The following is a 20,899-nucleotide window of genomic DNA, read 5'->3' as shown; positions in this document are numbered from 1 at the left end:
GGATAAAAGGAATGAATAGAAGATAATAGGTTCTCTGAAATGATCAGTTACCAAAAATATTTCTTTTTAATCCAACAAAGTCTGTTAAATAGGAATGTTTGCATTATTTAGTTTGTTTACTTGCTTGTAGTTATTCTTGTTAAAATTTACAAGTCCAATTATTTGACTATGACATTGAAATTATGTCCAAATAATTAGGGAAACATTTGCCCAGTTGTAATTAAAGTTTCTGGGGTGAAAAGAATTTAAAAGATTATATAAGAGATAATAAGTATATTATCATTATCTTCTGTTGAGTTAACTCTTCTTCATTTCCACTCAAGTAGGACTTGAAGGAGAGGGTTAGTTATAGTTTAGTGAGCACCAGCTCCAAGCCAGACACTAACACACTGACAAATAAGAAAAACCCCTCCCTCAGAAAACATATTTTAGAGGATTGCAATTTATAGCATCTCATATAGGAAGTTATCAGCTACACAACACGCTCTTCATCAAGGCTGAGGGGAGCCAAGGTACTCCGTGACCTTGCATTAAGTGTAGGAAGGATCATGAATATTTCAGAGGCTGCAAAAATATCTGCAGGCTCATAAAGTTTTGGAACTAACATGAGGGAAGATTAAATTTGCTTTTAACAGATAGATGAAGCCAGGCTTGCTCACTTCTCCTGAACTCGCTTCTCATGTGAGAGATGGTAGATTATAGAGGTTCCAGGCATAGGCTCTGAAGTTAAGCTGTTAACAGTCTTGCTGCTTATCAGCCTATGAATTTAAGCAATGAGAATATGGACCTTGTTCCTCAATTTTCACTTCTGTAAAATGGGAGTAACAATTGTGTTCATCCTGTAGGATTGTTATAAAGATTGGGTAAATTCATGCTTCCAGCAGGACTAGACCCATCAACAGGCTTCATAAGTACTAGCTATTACTCTCAGGATCTCATCTATTCTTCCTCAACCCAAATCCCTCTATGTATTTAGAATTCTGCTCCAAATCCACTTTCAATGACTCATTTTAAGATTAATTCAAGAGGTTTCCTGGAGCTGACTTGACAAGAAGAGGGGATAGGGGGCAATCCTGTCCTCTGTCTCTGCCATCAGGTTTGAAATGACCTCGCTCAGTGCCTCTTTCTCTCTCTCTTTTGCACACCACAGATTTTGGGGGGCTTTGAAGAATTCCATCTTAAAATGCAGATTCCCCCGAGAGAGGCCTCTTCCAGTCTCAAGGAGAACAGAGTAGGCAAGTGTGAGGCTCTGAGCTGAGGGGCAGCCAGCACTTCGCAGCTGCATTTGTAAACACTGCATTTACAAGGGAAAGATTCTGGCTCCATGCCGCCTTTTTCCCTGATGCTCTGAGAACCGTTGCAGATCCTCTCCCAAAGCTACATCTGTGAAAGGCAGAGCCAGCAGGAACAATTCTCAATGCACAAGTGTCTGGGATGCCAGGCAGACGAAGAGCTCAAGGGAGCACACAGAAGAGCAGCCACTCCTTCCCTCTAACAACAGGAACTTCAAGGAGGCAGATATTAAAGCCAAGGGTTTAGACAGGCCGCACCTGTTTTTTCACTCCATCTCAGATTGCCAAGGTGAGGAGAATGCAGCATATTGAAATGAACACAGAATCAGGTGGTACTTCTCTTACAGGTGGTACTGATTGATTTTCTGAGTTCTGTTGCTGTGGTGTGTAACTTGCTGTCTGTAGGAGGAGAGAGAACATGGAGAAGGGCATGGTCTGTCTGCCTAGAGCAGGGTTGTTCAGGAGAAATCTAGTGTGAGGCACAAATGTGAATGTGTCATTCTAAACTGTCTAGTAACCACATCTAAGAAAAGGAAAAATAAAGAGGAGAAATTCACTTTGGTAATGTATTTGACTGAACCCAGTATATCTAGGACTTCATCATTTCATTGAGTAACCAATTTAAAAACATGGATAAAATTTTTTCCATGCTTTTGTTTACGGTAAGTCTCTGAACTCCAGTGTGTGTATTTTGTCCCTATAGCATATCACAATCTGGACCAGCCGTATTTCCAGGGTTGGATGGCCATGTGTGTGTAGTGCCTACCATTTTGGACAGACCAGGACTCGGTGCTTCTTTGAAAACAAGATAAAACAGAAAACTTCCAGATTGCCAAGCCATGAAATGTCTTCTGTCTGAGTGATTGGGATGATCTGAGATTCCTCTTTCTAGGTGAGAGGTTTTTCATCCTCAAATTGAACTGTCACTTGCCCTCTTTCCTGGCAGCAGGAGTCAGCAGCCACTCTCTCCTAAACCCCTGTTCCTTGGCATCCCCTAAGTAGTATCTTTTTGGTTGATTTCTTTCCAATTCCCAAGCTCCCAAAGGGTTTAGTGATAAAGACTCCTCTGGATATTTGCAGCTACTTTAAAGGGTTTCTAGTTCTTCCTGACAAAGGTTCAGGCTGGGTCAGGGATAAGAGATGGAAAATTCCAGATCCACTTTGGGACAATGTAGCAATATTGGAGAATGGATTACTTCATCAATCCCTTGTAAGGGACGAGTGGGAGTGGATGAGAACTTTGCTAAGCCTCCCGTGGTTCCCTTCCCTTCCAAATGTTCCCAAACAGTCCTCAGGAATCCACAATCTATGACAAAAGCTTCTCTTCAACAATACTCTCTCTTCATCCCAGAATCGTCTCTCTAAGGCCTTGTCCTGAGGACACCGGCTGTTTCTAGAGCTCACAGAGAGAATTCTCATTCTCAGGAGATTCTACTGGCCTCTGCCCAAAAGTCTCTACCTTAAGGAAATCTTTTAGTGACCCACAACTACAACAGTTGTACCTGAGATTTGTGTATATTCTTCCAGCGCCCTATAGTTTTCTGTCATTCATGATTTTTCTCCTATTTTATACCTATTATATTACTGGTTTGGGTAATTACAGGATTAATATCTACTCCCTGTATGTTTCATATGAGCATAAATGAATCTGATTTCCCCACTTTTAAAGGAGAAAATATGGAGTGTTGGCCCCTTCAGCAACCTAATGATCTACGAAGTCAGTAGGAATTTAATACTGCCCCAAGCTTAAAAAAGACCTCAGTCAAACCTTCATTCATTGTTTTGCTCCTCCCTTTTCCATTTTGTCTTGAGAAATAGACAGTTGTTCTCTGGCTCTTGTCTACAAGCTCTTCCCAAAGGCACCCCTCCCATCCATGGCCCCCTTTGCACGATGTTCCCTTCTCCTCATCCACTGCCTGGGTCTCCCACCTCCCACAGCTACATGCCACACTCCCAGCTCCTCACCTGTTATTTCAGAAACCATTAGAATTGTTCCTCTTTTCTATGTCTAGATCAAGAACTCCCTGGGTTTCTGTAGCCAATCCTTGAAAACAAGGAAGTCATACCCTGAAATCCCTACCTTTTATTGTGAACAACAACTGCAAAATCACATCAAAATGCTTAAGGGAAAATACTGGCGAATCAAAAAGACAGACCATAAAGAAACTGGGTGTCAAGGCAACTGCAAGCTCACACATTTCATAAGTCAGCCTGGGGTTCATTTTCCACTATTTCTGCCCTTGGCTATGACTTGTTTCAAGATCCTGCCAGATGAATTAGGAATTTAGAAAGCTCTGTGCAGGCTTCCTATTTTCTACAGATGACAATAAACTAAAGGTTCTCCAGAGACATTTTGGTGGATGGAATACTGTTGCAAGAGAGCAATTGAGTCCAGTGCCAGCAAGGAGCTTTCATTTGGAAAGACTTAGTGGCCGAGATAGTGGCTTTGGATGGTCCCTTGGGCTTCAGTGAACATCATGATTCATTGAAAAAAGTTTTCTCAGTGGTTTAGGAATATCTGATCGCACATAGGTCCACGTCTGTGAATCACAGGACAAGGGAAGATGAAACCTTATGTTTTCTAGGCTAGAATACATGCTAGCGTGAGTTAAGATGAATAGGACCTATTCTTAGAGTGGCAAATTCTTCCTTGTGATTTGCAGAGAGACCGGCAGGGGGAAAAAACCCCACAAAACTGTGAATATAGTCCATCCTCCCAGAGCATTTTGACAGGAGTCCTCTGGGTCAGGGCAAGATTTGGGCCATTGCACAGATGGAGAAATGGAGTCAAAAACCTGCTGGGAGACGAAGAGTAGCAAGGTCTTGAGTGTGTATTTCCCCACTTCATCTACTGTTCAAACGCATCTCCTCATTCAACACTACTTTAAAATATAAGGCCATAATTTATTATCTTAGAACGACTATTTGTAGAAGATACACAAAGTACTTATCTTATTATTGTATTGATATTTTGCATGTGATTTGAAAATTACCTAAACCTACTAAGTCTAAAGTTATCTTAACCTAGAAAGTTTGCTGAAGTGTGTAGCAATCATATATTTTTGTGCAGAATATAATATTGGTTTTACAAATGTAAGAAGGCAATGGCACCCCACTCCAGTACTCTAGCCTGGAAAATCCCATGGACGGAGAGCCTGGTGGTCTGCAGTCCATGGGGTCGCTGAGGGTCGGACACGACTGAGTGACTTCACTTTCACTTTACAAATGTAGAAACAATGACATAGAATAGGAAAACATAATGACTTATAACCAGAGTACCTTTCTTATTGACGAGATTTTTTTTCAGCAAGCTCTCCTAGAGAACAGGCATCTAAGGAGAGAAAGACAATGGATACAAATGAAATACTTTTTCAAGCAGCAAAAAAAGACAGCTTTATAAGAAAGAACTAAGCACGCACACACACACACACACACACACACACACACACACCTTCTTCTTTTCCTCCAGGTCTTAATAAAAACCCTAAAATGGTTTCTGCAAACAGTAGACTATTACAGGGAACAAACAGATACCCAGAGCACTCTGATTCTATCAATCAAACCCTGGAACTAAGAGCACAATTGAGCCATTTTCTTTTTATTACAACAATTTATAAAACTGGGGAGAATAAAAGAGAAAAAAACCTATCCATAATCTTTCCACCCCAACATGACTATTTCCATGTTTGCAAATTTCCTTCCAGTTTTTCTTAATATGCACAGTTTTCTAAAGTCCCTTAGAGGCAGTTATTTTCTTTGAATTGTATTAAATATTTCAAAAGAAAAGTTTCAATATCATCACACTTTTGTTTCTGTGGTGGTCACTTTATATTTACTTTGGGAGCTATTTCAAATGTTTATCTCCTGGGCAAAAGTTCTTTATATGTCGTACTCAAGTTAAAGAGAACCTATTAATGTTGTACTAGGCTCTCACCCCGGAGAAGGCAATGGCACCCCACTCCAGTACTTTTGCCTGGAAAATCTCATGGATGGAGGAGCCTGATAGGCTGCAGTCCATGGGGTCGCTAAAAGTCGGATATGACTGAATGTCTTCACTTTCACTTTTCACTTTCATGCATTGGAGAAGGAAATGGCAACCCACTCCAGTGTTCTTGCCTGGAGAATCCCAGGAACAGGGGAGCCTGGTGAGCTGCCATCTATGGTGTTGCACAGAGTCGGACATGACTGAAGTGACTTAGCAGCAGGCTCTCACCCAGAGCCCACTGTTTAGTTCAAATACAAATTTATGTGACAATATATGTTTCATAATAATTTCCTTTTTTCACTCTCAAATTACTTTAACAAATAAAGCCCATTTTTTGTATTGACCAATTGAAATTATCATCTTTACCTCAGGGCAAAGAATCACCCAGGCAGCATTAATAAATAGAGGGTAGTATCTGATTGACGCTTGTACCATTGGATCATGCTATCTGGTATTCAAATAATGCCAGGGTTCAAGTGATTAAATTCCACTACAGAATTGGTCATTTTAAACAAAGTAATTAAATTTCTAGCAGCTGATTTGCATAATTACTCAGCCTCTCTCAGGTACTATTATTGAGACAGAGATTAGGACGTTAATCCAAGAATACATTTTCAGAGTCAAATTTGTTACTTTGATTTCACAGGTAGATTTTTAAAAAATATTTGTCAATTGTTTTTTTGCTACTTAAAATATATTTCTATTCTAGTGGAGTTTCCCATCTGAGTAATAGTCATGGACAGCAGGGGAAAGGTATTTGAATCTGTCCTTGAAAAAAGAAACAAGTATAGCAATTCTACTTAAAAAATACAACCAAAATCCAATTCATTCTTGCCAGCAAGATAAATTCCCTGTTATCAATGTGCAGGTCGCATCTGGGGTTTTCTTGAAAAATCAAGAGAGAATTACTTTTCTAATGACTCTGAACATAATCTTTCTCAATAAACAGCAAAGAAGGCAGATGGGCAACTCATGTATTCCTAACATGTTTGGAAGGTAGACTAATTTTTGTAACTAAAAACTGGTGAAAGAAGCAATACATGGTTTTAGTCCTCTAACTCAAAAAAAGTATTGGAAATGTCTAGTGGTTTGTTATGGTCTTCACTTTTCTAAGGAATCTGCATACATTATCTCTTAGCTGCTGCTTTAATCTTTTATGGCTATCTTTGAGGTCTATAATACTCCTTTGACCTCCCTAAATTTTGAACCTTTTATTTAACATACCAAGTTCAAATTTCATAGCATCCTTCTCAATCACCCATTCATCCACCCCTGGTTCCATCTATTCCTCCACCTGCTAACTCACTCAGTTGTCCTTAAATCATAGCACATGAGGAAGATTCTCCCATAAAAGTCATTTGCTATGGTACATAATCTTAAATAAATTTAGAAACTAAATAGGAAAAAAAGAACTAGGTTATGGAGAAGAGAGTAGAGAATTGGCGTGACTAACTGATCTGACAAATACATAGTGTACTGCTTATTTTTTAAAAGTTTTTTTTAATGTGAACCATTTTCAAAGTCTTTGTTGAATTTGTTACAATATTGCTTCTGTTTTATGTTTGGGTTTTTTGGCCATGAGGCATGTGGGATCTTAGCTCCCTGACCAGGGATTGAACCCACACCTACTGCATTGGAAGGTGAAGTCTTAACCACTGAACCACCAGGGAAGTCCCTGCATTGTTTATTTACTACTGCAGATAACTGGATAGACATAGTTAATTGTATTATTAATTAGTTAATTCATAATGATGGAATCCTGGTTCTAGCTGCCCCAAGATTAAATCTATTCCTAATGTGTTGGTTTATTAGTTCTATTGGAGAAAAGCTTCAAAGCCTAGAGAATATAAGGAGGATGAAGGGGTAGAAGTAGGGTAGAGGTAGAATTTATCTCTGATGATCCATGCATAAAATATTTTAACTTTGAAATGGGATCTCTTATAGCAATGCTTATTTTCCAGTGATCATCTTGATCATAGTGGGCTTCCCCGATGGCTCAGTGGGTAAAGAATCTGCCTGAAATACAGGAGACACAGATGAGATTTGATCCCTGGGTCAGGAAGGTCCCCTGGAGAAGGAAATGGCAACCAGTATTCTTGCCTGAAGAATCCCCTGGACAGAGGAGCCTGATGAACTACAAAATCCATGGGGTTGCAAAGAGTCAGACACAACTTAGTGACCAAGCATGCTTCTTGGTCATAATACTCTTTTGCAATAAATGAAAAACAAAACCCATGAGAAGAAACTAGTTTGTATTTTCTCTGGGCCAAACCCAGTAGACCCAAGGAAATCAAGCTTATGAGAAAATTTGAGAGCAGCTTGGGAGCACAGAGATCCTCTCGAGGCTTCTCTTGGACTTTTGGAGTTTTTGAATGTTTTGTTTGTTTGTTTAAATGGGAACAGGTATTTGAAAGCAACACCTAGGGGTAAGTATTATAAACAAATTCTTCGGTTCTTAGTTTCATACTAGGAAGTACTAAGAATGTCAGGATGGCCAGGGAAATGTGAAACCTTTCTTGAAATTTGAGATGGATGTGTGCATGCTCAGTTGAGTCCAACTCTTTGTGACCCTACAGACTGTAGCCCACCAGGCTCAGTCCATGGGATTTTCTAGGCAAGAATATTGGAGTGGGTTGTGATTTCCTCTTCCCCGCTTAAAGACTGAGCTTGTGTCTTCTTAGTCTCTTGCATTGCAAGCAAATTCTTTACCACTTGAGCCACTGGAGAAATTGGAAATTTGAGATGATCATGTAGATTTTTCTGTTTTCATCCAAATAATTTTTGAAGTTATTTTTCAAAGCTAGGGCAGAGGAATTCAGCTGCTCTTATGAATTATTCTGATGGGACAGACAAGAAGCGGTATTTGTGAAGTTAACTGGAGGAAGAGTCTGATGTCTACATTACATTTCACCCCAAAGTTCCCCAATGAGTTCTTCCATGAGCTGGTCACATGGTAACTTGGAAATCACAAAGTGAATTTCAAGGCGTCATGTCAGGGTCTGGATGTTGCACTTCATTCACCTTTAATATACTCTTTATTTCTTTCTGCTCTCCTTCTCTATGTCTTTTGCTTTTGTGGTTGTTAACCGTAGCACAGTTATAGGTGTCATTCTTTGTCAGCAAATTCAGTATGTTCCAGTTTGCAAATTTACAGCATTGATAAAGTAGAAACATTCATTTTTCATAATACAAAACCTGAAATTTCATCTGTGTTCAAATTGGATTTTATCATGCCACTAACTTGCTGTTTAAAAATAAATGGGAAAAGGAATCAGGAAAGGAGACATACTTTTCACTATTTACTCTTTCATTCTATTTGAAAATAAGTATTACTTATTTCTTAAACTCTGTGAGATAATTAATTAGTTAACTGATTAGTTAAAAATCACCTCTGAGATGCTTTTCAGCACTTCTTTGAGATGCCTCAATAAAAAGGTGTCTGACTGAGCTCCAGTGCTCCTCTCATTCAAATTTAGAGCAATCAAGGGGAAAAACGTAAAAGCTGAAATATTCAGGAGAAGGAAGATTTTGTTTACATAATTTAAATTTATCCCAAACTAACAAAGACCAAAGCAAGTACTGAAATTTGCTGGAACAACTGTCTCTGCAAAACTGAGCAGCATTTTATTGCCTCTATCCACGGTTAACAAGCTAGAAAACAAAGCTAATGAGGACCACAGTTCAGCAAGTCACCCAGGAGAAGGTTCCCATCCACTCAGTCTCCCGGTGCAGCCTTCAGTGGACTATAACCTTTTAGTGTCTTCTGTTCACTCACAAACCCAGAGGCTAAGATTGCTGATTGTTTCTCTGGGAACATAATCAGCCTCTCCTGGGCAGAAGGGAAGCTGTGGTGAGGAGAACCTCTCCGATAGAATGGGATGAAGGGAGTGATGGATCTGAGTCTGCCACAGGGATATATGCATAGCCACCCAAAGACCGGGGAAGTAAGGCTCCGGAAATCAGTATTAGTGCGGTCCCAGTGTGAAGCTAGTGAAAAAAGAGAATACGCTGCATGACCTTGATTAAGGCACTGCATGCACAGGGAAGAGGTGTATGGATTTCCAGTTAGCCCAGCCTCGTGACCTACCTGAATTCCTTTTCTAGTAACTCCATGGTAACGAAGCATGTTGCTGCTGCTGCTGCTGCTAAGTTGCTTCAGTCGTGTCCGACTCTGTGCGACCCCAGAGATGGCAGCCCACCAGGCTCCCCCGTCCCTGGGATTCTCCAGGCAAGAACACTGGAGTGGGTTGCCATTTCCTTCTCCAATGCAGGAAAGTGAAAAGTGAAAGTGAAGTTGCTCAGTCGCGTCCGACTCTTAGCGACCCCATGGACTGCAGCCTACCAGGCTCCTCCGTCCATGGGATTTTCCAGGCAAGAGTACTGGAGTGGGGTGCCATTGCCTTCTCCGAACAAAGCATGTTACCTGTTCTTATTATCCTTCAGTTTTGGCCTTTCTCTAGCACTTACCACTGTTGACCATATTCTTTTTAAAACTCCCTTCCACGTTACTAAGACTTCTTAGAGAGCAAGGCTATATCTCATAATAGTAATAATATTAATAATCATTACCAATTATGAAACATCTTCCATAAACCTGGTTCTTTGCAGAAGCCTCTTTGATACCTCATAGTTAAAATTATTCCTAGGAAAATAAAGCTTAGAGCAGTGAAGGGACATAATTCATATTTCTGATGTCACATCACTAGTGTCCCCAACTGTTACTTCCTACCCATGGAACATTAAAGTGAGCTACCTACAGACTATTTGCCATCCTATAGCACTGTGTGTGTGTTAGTCACTCAGTCATGTCTGATTCTTTGTGACCCTGTAGCCCGCCAGACTCCTCTGTCCTTGGGATTCTCCAGGCAAGAATACTGGAGTGGGTTGCCATTTCCTTCTCCAGGGGATCTTCCTGACTCAGGGATCGAACCTAGGTCTCCTGCATTGCAGGCAGATTCTTTACTGTCTGTACCACTGGAGAAGTCCCTCTTTAGCACTGAAGCAGATACAAAGAAGTGGGGCATGTTAGAAAGAGTAGGAGTTTTAGAACCAGATTCTTGGTCCTGATACATGGAAGATGCTCAGTAATTGATAGTTAACCACCACCATCATCACTGTCACTATTGTGATCATCATCACCATCACCAGACATGAGCTGTCTTTTCTGGAACTTTTGCTCATTTCAGTTTATTACACTTCCTTGTAACTGCCATGGTCTCCATAGCATGGTGTGTGTGTGCTCAGTTGCTCAGTTGTGTCTGACTCTTTGCAACCTCATGGACTGTAGCTTGCCACACTCTTCTGTCCATGGAATTCTACAGCCAAGAATATTGGAGTGGGTTGCCATTTCCTTCAGCAAGGGATCTTCCCAACCCAGGGGTCAAACTCACATCTGCACTGGCAGGTAGATTTTTTATCACTGACCTACCTGGGAAGCCCCTCCATAGCATAGTAGCTACTTATTAAAAATTCCTAAAATATTGTCTAAAGGACTGATAGCTATTTGTCTTTCCAGATATAATGACATTGACAAAAGGACAAATCAGCAAAGTAACAAATTCAGTTGTACAGTTCTACAATCGGCATTCTACAAATCAGGCTATAAGGCCATTTCCCAAATTTTAGCACAACAGGACTTACAAGAGCCCAGCACAGAAGAAAGAGCCTCAGACTCCCCTTCAACCACTATCTCAAGCTACAAGTCCAGGTAACAAAGAGTCATTAGACAACTTCAACCAAGGAAATCAGGACAGTTTTTAAGAAGCAAGAAAACCCAAGACGGTAAATGTAATCCCAGCTAAATGCTTTGTTAGAATGAAAGGAACAGGGCCTTGTATGCTTTAATCTTTTGACCTTGTTAATGGAAGACATGGAATAAAATTGTTTACCTGAATTTTACTACAACAGGGCTGAAGGAAATCAGCTAATGTCGGAAGTTTGCATGAATGTCTTAAAAACTTCATCTTCTGAAGCCAGTCATAACATTGCCATTCAAAGAAAATGAAAAAAGTACTTCCAAATGCTAAAAGAGATTTCTATCTTCCCATCATTTCAACAGCAACTGCTATAAAATATGTTCTAAAACAAACACAGAGCACTAAAAATTCCACTGTTTAAACTAAAAGTCAAACATCTGTCTCACTGCTTTCTAGTTTCACCAGTGTTCCTGAGGGTCTCCTCTAAAACTACAGAAATCCGGGGCTTTTCCCCCTTTCATGCATCTCAAAGAGTTCTGGGATTTTTAAAATCATCTTCATTAGTTAATCATTGCTTCTCTTTCAGCTCAAACAGACATGGAAGAAGGACCATCTGTAGAGTGAAATCAGCATCCTGATTCCAGAGGATGTGGGGAGACAGTATAGAATTGTGGCGATAAGCGGGACAGATCTGGGTTGAACCCTGTCTCTGCAGCTTACTTTCCAAGTGACCTTGGTATCAACTCAACCTTACAGAATCCATGCTTATTATGTATGAAAAATGTCAATAATACCTGGGTCTAACGATAATGATGAAGATTCAGAAAGACAGTTTATAAAGTTTTTGCCTGGCATCTAGAGATTATTTGCCTGGCATAAAGAATAGAGACCATTATATCATTATTGTCCTCCTTCACTTGGAGGGAGGAAAATTAATAACTATCACTCACTGAGCACTTGTTATTGATCTTGTATATACCAGCATCTAATTCTTGTGTGTGTGTGTGTGTGTGCACGTGCATGAGTGTTGTGCCAGGTGGCATGTGGAATCTTAGTTTCTTGACCAGGGATTGTATCCACGCCACACTCCTTGGAAGTTCAGAGTTTAACCACTTGACCACCAGGAAAGTCCCAAGCATCTAACTCTTAAAACCATGTTGCAAAGACAGTCTTATTACCTCCCATTTTACAGATGAGCCACACAGCTACCATGCAGTAAAGCTAAGGTTCAAATCCATGTTTGTTTCGCTCTAAAGTCTGTGTCCTCTCTGCTATTCTTCACTGTCTCCTCAAACCCAAGAGCCAGATTGAACTAGTCACCTGAAAACTGATAACTTTCAATAAGGAATTTCTCTTCCAAGAAATTTTCCTAGTTGACAGCCTCTTTGAAGGCAAGTTTTACCATGTTATCATAATTGATCATGCTAGTAAAGTAATGCTCAAAATTCTCCAAGCCAGGCTTCAGCAATACGTGAACCGTGAACTTCCTGATTTTCAAGCTGGTTTTAGAAAAGGCAGAGGAACCAGAGATCAAATTGCCAACATCCACTGGATCATCGAAAAAGCAAGAGAGTTCCAGAAAAACATCTATTTCTGCTTTATTGACTATGCCAAAGCCTTTGACTATATGGATCACTATAAACTGTGGAAAATTCTGAAAGAGATGGGAATACCAGACCACTTGACCTGCCTCTTGAGAAATCTGTATGTAGGTCAGGAAGCAACAGTTAGAACTGAACATGGAACAACAGACTGGTTCCAAATAGGAAAAGGAGTATGTTAAGGCTGTATATTGTCACCCTGCTTATATAACTTCTATGCAGAGTACATCATGAGAAACGCTGGACTGGAAGAAGCACAAGCTGTAATCAAGATTGCCGGGAGAAATATCAATAACCTCAGATATGCAGATCACACCACCCTGATGGCAGAAAATGAAGAGGAACTCAAAAACCTCAAGATGAAAGTGAAAGTGGAGAGTGAAAAAGTTGGCTTAAAGCTCAACATTCAGAAAACTAAGATCATGGCATCCGCTCCCATCACTTCATGGGAAATAGATGTCAGACTTTATTTTTCTGGGCTCCAAAATCACTGCAGATGGTGACTGCAGCCATAAAATTAAAAGATGCTTACTCCTTGGAAGGAAAGTTATGACCAACCTAGACAGCATATTCAAAAGCAGAGACTTTACTTTGCCAACAAAGGTTCATCTAGTCAAGGCTATGGTTTTTCCTATGGTCATGTATGGATGTGAGCATTGGACTGTGAAAAAGGCTGAGCACCAAAGAATTGATGCTTTTGAACTGTGGTGTTGGAGAAGACTCTTGAGAGTCCCTTGGACTGCAAGGAGATCCAGCCAGTCCATTCTGAAGGAGATCAGCCCTGGGATTTCTGTGGAAGGAATGATGCTAAAGCTGAAACTCCAGTACTTTGGCCACCTCATGTGAAGAGTTGACTCATTGGAAAAGACTCTGATGCTGGGAGGGATTGGGGGCAGGAGGAGAAGGGGACGACAGAGGATGAGATGGCTGGATGGCATCACCGACTCGATGGATGTGAGTCTGTGTGAACTCTGGGAGTTGGTGATGGACAGGGAGGCCTGGCGTGCTGCAATTCATGGGGTCGCAAAGAGTCAGACATGACTGAGCGACTGAACTGAACTGAACTGAACTGAACAGGAACCCTACCCAGTCCATGATTTACCATCTCAGTAATGGGACCCACAAGCCTTACACATGTCTGGGTCATTCTATACTTTCTGGTCTTCGTTGACAGATGGCTGTGAAACCCTCTGACTCTGAGAAACTATCATCTGTCAGTTCTAGCAATAAGTTTGATTTATAAGTACCTTAGTCTGTTCGGGCTGCTATAACAAAAATAACATGGACTGGATGGCTCAAACAACAAATATTTATTTCTCTTGATGCTGGAGCCTGGGGTGTTCAAGATCAAGGTGCCAGCAGATTCAGTATCTGATGAGAGCCTGCTCCATGGTTCATAGACAGAGACTCTTTTCTCCCTGCATCCTCATAGGACAGAAGGTAAGAGGGAGCTTTGGTGTCTCCTTTAGAAGAGCACTAATCCCATTCATGAGGGCTGTCCCCTCGTGATCTAACCACCATAGTTTCCACTTCCAAATATCATCATTTTGGAGGTTAGAATTCAACATATGAATTCGAGGGGACACAAAACTTCAGGCCATAGAACTCAGTCAATATTTGGAAGAATAAAATCAGTACATCATCTCCTGAGGGTTATTCATTATCCCCTTCTGGCCATCTGCTTCCTGTTGCTTTGGGTTCTGGTGTGAGCTCTCAGCATCATTTGCGTTCTATGAGTGATGGAGAACACACCATAGACTTACATCAACCGTACTACCCATCCATAACTCCTACAGGCAGCCTGGTATTTTGTTCTTGTACTACATTCTGGGAAGATGATAGGTGGTTGGTAAAAGACTCACTGGGGATAATTATGTATTGTTGTTTATTGTGCACTCACTAAGTCGTGTCTGATTTTTTGTGACCCTATGAACTGCAGCATGCCAGACTTCTCTGTCCTTCACTATCTCCCAGAGTTTGCTCAAACTCATGTCCATGGAGTCGGTGATGCCATCCATCCATCTCATCCTCTGTCGCCCCATTGTCTTCCTGCCTTCAATCTTTCCCAGCATCAAGGTCTTTTCCAATGAGTTGGCTGTTCACATCAGGTGGCCGAATTATTGGAGCTTAAGTTTCAACATCAATCTTTCCAATGAATACTCAGGGTTGATTTTCTTTAGGATTGACTGGTTTGATCTCCTTGCTAATTATGTATAATTTAATCCCAATTGCCATCTCCAGGTTTAACAATTCTGAAATCATCTTTGTATGTAAGGTTAGAAGGGTATACATATCACTTAACTTTTATATGCCAAATTATCACCTATGTAAAATGAATTAAGATTACATTGAGTTCTTTCCAGCCCTAGAATACTCTAACTATATTATTCTACATGATCACCCACCCCCTTGGTCTCCCCCAAAGTAGAAGACAGTCTTAGAATACATGACGATGAACTATATCTATGATCAGGGGATATTGATACAAATTAATCTTAAAAGCCTTTATGAGCTCTTTTAGGTGGAATAATTATATTCATTTAGAGTAACTAAGCACAGCACGGAGTAAAATGAGTCTAAACCTAAACAAAAATATCACTGATGTATGTATGTATCATTCTGTGATTATAAACATTGGTGATAATGTAACAATGGATTTTCTTATAAATATTATTCTTATTTCATAAAAATAATAAATACATAACACATAAATACATGATAACTAACATATAAAAGGAAAACACTTATGTGCACTAGTAGGGCAAAATTATTTATTAAAATAATTTCATTTTTGTTTAATTTACATGATTTCAAGGATATTGAAAAATACCCTTAAAATAAAACAAATCTTACTTTAAACATACTCAGAAATGTTTTGTTTTTCTAACTAAAATAGACTATCTTAAATTTACTTATTACCCATTTCTCAAGAAAGGGCTTATGTAAAACACTCACTAAAATAGATTTGCAGACCCATTTTTGAGGCAGGGGATTCGAGTAAGCATACTTAATCTATCATTTTGATGGAATCCGAAGGATTTTTGTTAAATGCTGAAATACTTTGAACCCAAGTGTTTAAGCTTCAAGCCAAGCTTTAAGCACTGGAGGAAATGTAAGTCAAATTTGATTCAAGTCAACCTAAGATCTTTAGCTGAAAAAGTACTTATGTTCTTAAAAATATATACTAGATGAGATTCTTGTAAGCATTTTGGTGCACACATACATACCAACACGTGTACTTTTTTCCTGTGAATTCTGCACAACCAGTTGACCACTCGTTTTGTGGCATTCAAAAAACGTGATTGTTTCTACATTCATTTAATGAATATTTTGTATTGGATACTTATCTGTATCGAATGCCAACTCCAAAATAACTCAAGGTAAAGCATCAAAAGACACAAATGACAACCAAGCTGTCAAAAATCAGAGAAAATTTTGTAAGAGATAGATAAAACCCAAGTTTGCTATTAAAATTAAGTCATCAAAGAGCTAAAATATTGACCCCTTCCCTGGGGTCACAGAGATGAACACATCAAACAGGTGCAGTGTGGGTCCTCTTTGATGGCAGGGGGTGGGTCTTATTTGTCTGTAGATCACCAATACTCTGCATAGAGCCCAGCACATTGAAGATGCATGAATATTAATAAATTTGCCTTTGTTTAAGGTCATAAGCCACTGCAAGACACATATTTGAGGTATGTGTGAAGTTACTGCTTACTTTCCCAAGTGGTACAAATAGTAAAGAATCTACCTGCCAAGGCAGGAGATGCAAGAGATGACCTCTGGGTCAGTAAGATCCCTGGAGAAGGAAATGGCAATCCACTCCAGTATTTCTTGCTTGGGAAAGTCCATGGACGGAGGTTGCAAAGAGTCAAACATGACTGAGCACACACGTGCACATGCGCGTGCACACACACACACACACGCAGAGCTTATTAGATCCATTGTCCATAGGACACAAAAATATTTGGATTTTTTTAATCCAAAATTACCAGGTCTGTCTAACTGATGGGGGTTTGCTAGTACCAGGGAATGGCTTTGAAGGATTTTTTCCTGTGTTCCATTCTCTCTTGCTCAATATACATACCCACAGTTCTGTACATACCCACAATTCTTTAACATGGCAATCAATATTTTCTTAACATATAGATATGAGGTTTATAAAAGAACCTCAAAGCTCCCCCACTTCAATCCTCACTACAACTTTGCCACTCCTTATCCCCTGACTGATAACTGGGGTGAGAACTCATTGAAGGGCATCTCTTGTTAGATAACTGGTAGCCCCCCCGGAAACTGAAATGTTCCATGAGCAAATGGCCCCAGGATGTTGCTGTGAGAACCAACAAGACAAACTAGACTAGTCAAGGGAATCACAGGCCTCCTGTTACAAAGACAAACTCATCTTCAATGATCCAATGAAAATGCAAATTTAGGGAAAACAAATTGGGTTATTTGGAGGACAATATGTTCTCCGAGGATATTCACGTCATTGTGGTTTCCTGAGGAAACGGCCTCTGTTTTGCTTGACAGCAAAATGTCAATTTTAATTATTCAAATCGACATCCCATAGTACCTTTTATGAAAATAGAGGTAGATTCAGAAGAATGGACAGAAATTGGGATTTTCATTTTGGAAAATAAGAATGGTCAGCAACTTTTGGTGGTCCTGAAAAAGAGAATTCTTGAGTGGCTCTTCCCAACTCTCTTGGTAACAGAAGTTGGTTAGGTAACCTTGGGCAAGAATCCTTCCTCTGTCATCTTGTCTTCCTTAAAACGATTGAATAAGCTCTTGTAAGTAAAAGCCCTTTTGTGGCACCCAGTGTAATGTGAAACACAAAGATGAGAAGTGTTTTTTGAAATTACATAATGAGATGGTCTTTGAGAAATTGGTGCATATTTTATTGCAATGGTTGTTACTATTATGAATATTTGACAAGATCTCCCAATGTGGTGTATCAAGTATCTATTGCCACAATAATGTTCCATAACAAACAACTTTCTGCATGCTAAAATACACACTTATTTAGCTCATGAGTAGGCATGTTAGCCAATTTGGGCTGTGCTTGGCTGGGCAATTCTCGTCTTCTCTGGACTCCTTTAAAGGTGTGGTGGTTGACTGTCGCCAAGTCCAAGATGGACTTGGCTGGGAGACTGGGGCAATTCCACTCTTCTTCATGTAATTCTCATCTTCCAACAAACTAATGTGGACATGTTCTCATGGTAACAGCAAAGGACAAGAGCAAGATCAAGCCCAATTTCATGAGTTCTTTTCATGCATCTCATTTGCTAATATCTTATTTGCCAAACAAGTCACATGACAGTCAGAATGGAAGCACGGACCAAGTTTTTGGTAGACACCGACGAGTGAAGAACTGGGACCAGTAAAGCAATCAAACTACTATATGAGATGTTATTATTGTTTACATGGGAATATTCACCTATGTTACTTTATTTTTGCAGAATTTAAAAGGAATTTTGACTGTATCAGAACAATTTAAAGCAGTATTTCTCAAATTTTATTGCAACTTACTGTAAGAAATAGATTGGACATACAATGTGACTCATTTTATATAGAATTTCACTAAATATTATTTCTTCTTATTATGAACATTTCTTTCTATTTTGCTATTTAATTTTTTAAACTGCTGGCTGTCCACTAAATTCATTTCAGGATTCTCTAATGAGTCAAAATAAACATTTTGAAAAGTACTGATTCATACAACTTTAGCCTTCCGTGATCCTTTACTTGTTTTCAAGAACGCTATAGAAGACAATGGCACCCCACTCCAGTACTCTTGCCTGGAAAATCCCATGGACGGAGGAGCCTGGTAGGCTGCAGTCCATGGGGTCGCTAAGAGTCGGACACGACTGAACGACTTCACTTTCACTTTTCACTTTCCTGCATTGGAGAAGGAAATGGCAACCCACTCCAGTGTTCTTGCCTGGAGAATCCCAGGGACGGGAGAGCCTGGTGGGCTGCCGTCTGTGGGGTCGCACAGAGTCGGAAACGACTGAAGTGACTTAGCATAGAAGACACATGAAGTAGAATGTCTGAATTGGGAATGTTACAATTCAATGACAAATGATCCATTGAACTCAGAAGTGTGAGCATACCATTCTCAGCAACATGGATGGACCTAGATAGAGATTATCATACTAAGTGAAGTAAGCCAGACGAAGATCAATATCACACCATGTGATATCACATGTGTGTGATATCACACACATCAATATCACACATCATTCCACTTATATGTGGAATCTCAAACAAGTGACACAAATGAACTTACTTACAAAACAGAAACAGACTCACATAGAAACCAAAGGGGAAAGAGCGGGAGGGATTAATTAGGGGTTTGGGATTAACAGATACACACCACTATATATAAAATGTATAACCAAAAAAGACCTTCTTTATAGCACAGGGAACTATACTCAATATCTTGTAACAATCTGTAATGGAAAAGAATCTTAAAGAGAATATATAAATGTAGATTTTATATATATATATATATACACACACAACTAAATCACTTTGCTGTACACATGAAACTAATACAACACTGCATGTATCAACTATATCCCAATAAAAATTTTTTAATAAAATTAAAAATTAAAAAAAAAGAAGTGTGGGCCTAAATGGTCTGGGACCTGGCTTCCCCTGCTCTTTCCCAGAGCCAAATGACCTCTAGCATTTTGAGGCTGAGAGATGGCAGAAGGAAAGAGACGAGAGTATTACTATCCATTGAAACATTTGGCTAAGTTCTTTGCTATAGAAATATTTTTACGAGGAAACTGAAGCTTAGAGAAAATAAGTTAGCCAAGGTCACACAATATCTGGCAGAGTAGGGATTTAAAGGTCTCAAGTGCCTCTTATTCCATCAAAGTCCCTAGTTCCATGTCATAGTAGGAAAAAAGCAGTATGAGTCAAATTATTCACACTGATGTGTGGCATAAACGTATATTTAATAAGGATCCACTCAGAGTAAGACGTTGCTTTGTAGTATATTGAGAAAGATATATAAGAGGGTATCTAAGAAACAAGATTCTTATTACAAAATGTATGAGTAGAGTGCTTGGAAAACTACAATTTAAAAGTTTCAGGTTTTACTTTAAAAGTGTGTTTATAGAGGAAGAGATCCCAGGTGAAGACTTGAGTTTACTTTTGAGGCTGGTTATTGTTTTTGTTCATGTATTTGTTTGTTTTTTTTCTGGAACAACCATCACTTTGGGAACTATTAGTTATGCAAATCTAGGTCATATTCCACTCATTGTTCATGGGAAAATCCCCAATGCAGGAAAGTAACCTGAATTTTAAAATGTAGTGTTCTGCTTACTCAAGTAAATTTAGAAGATGTCTTAAAGAGAGTTGCATCTCTGCAGACAATTTGTCCCTTAGAGAGTAGTAATTCTTCTAACAATGACTTCAGATGCCTCGACATCTCTTTAGTATTATGTGTCTTTGGAGAAGTTTGTGATATATTTCTTTTCTAAGTCATTGTCCACAGCACACCAGAAAAAGAAACGGACTAGGCTCAATGACGTCTATTTTTAAAAGGTGATAAAGTCCTAAAACATGGTGTTGTGCATGCTAAGTCACTCAGTCATATCCCACTCTTTATGACCCTATGGATTGTAGCCCACCAGGCTCCTCTGTCCATGGGATTCTCCAGGCAAGAATACTCGAGTGGGTTGCCATGCCTTCCTCCAAGCGATCTTCTCAACCCAGGGATCAGATCAGGGTCTCTTACGTCTCCTGCATTGGCAGATGGGTTCTTAACCCCTGTGCCTCCTGGGAAGCTCACACATGGGGTTATGTGAGACTGAAAGGTCCAGGTGTTGGACAGTGTACTGATGTCAGATTCGTGTTGGAGGTGTCTTGGAAGTGGGGAGTCATAAGGTAAGGCCCTATTTCCCTGGGCTTTTCTGAAAGAAAAAAATAACTTCTTCCTTCCAAGTGCTATGGATGGCAGTCCTTCCTGGATAGGAAAATAGGGACTAGGGGATGTGGGGTCTGGGAAGAAGAGAGTGAAAATTCCTTTTTCCACGACTCTGTAAAATTTAGCCTGGACTCCAAACCCCATCGGTGAGAACAGGACGCGGGTGTGGGAAAGTAAATTAGCTATTGTGACATGGCAACAGGGTGGAGAGAGTAGGTGAACCAGGAGACCTGGGGATGGGTCTGGTGCTGGGCAGTAGTTATCAGCAGATCTCTGTGTTACAGTACTCTCTCACACACCTTCTGTGCTTTAGAGAATTAAAGACAGGGGTCAATCCACTGTTTGGGATAAAATAAGAAAAGAAAGAACAGTGTCTCAGACAAAGG

Source organism: Bos mutus, chromosome 6, assembly GCF_027580195.1.
Source record: "Bos mutus isolate GX-2022 chromosome 6, NWIPB_WYAK_1.1, whole genome shotgun sequence".
Classification (NCBI taxonomy): domain Eukaryota; kingdom Metazoa; phylum Chordata; class Mammalia; order Artiodactyla; family Bovidae; genus Bos; species Bos mutus.
Note: the sequence above shows the minus strand (reverse complement) of the source record.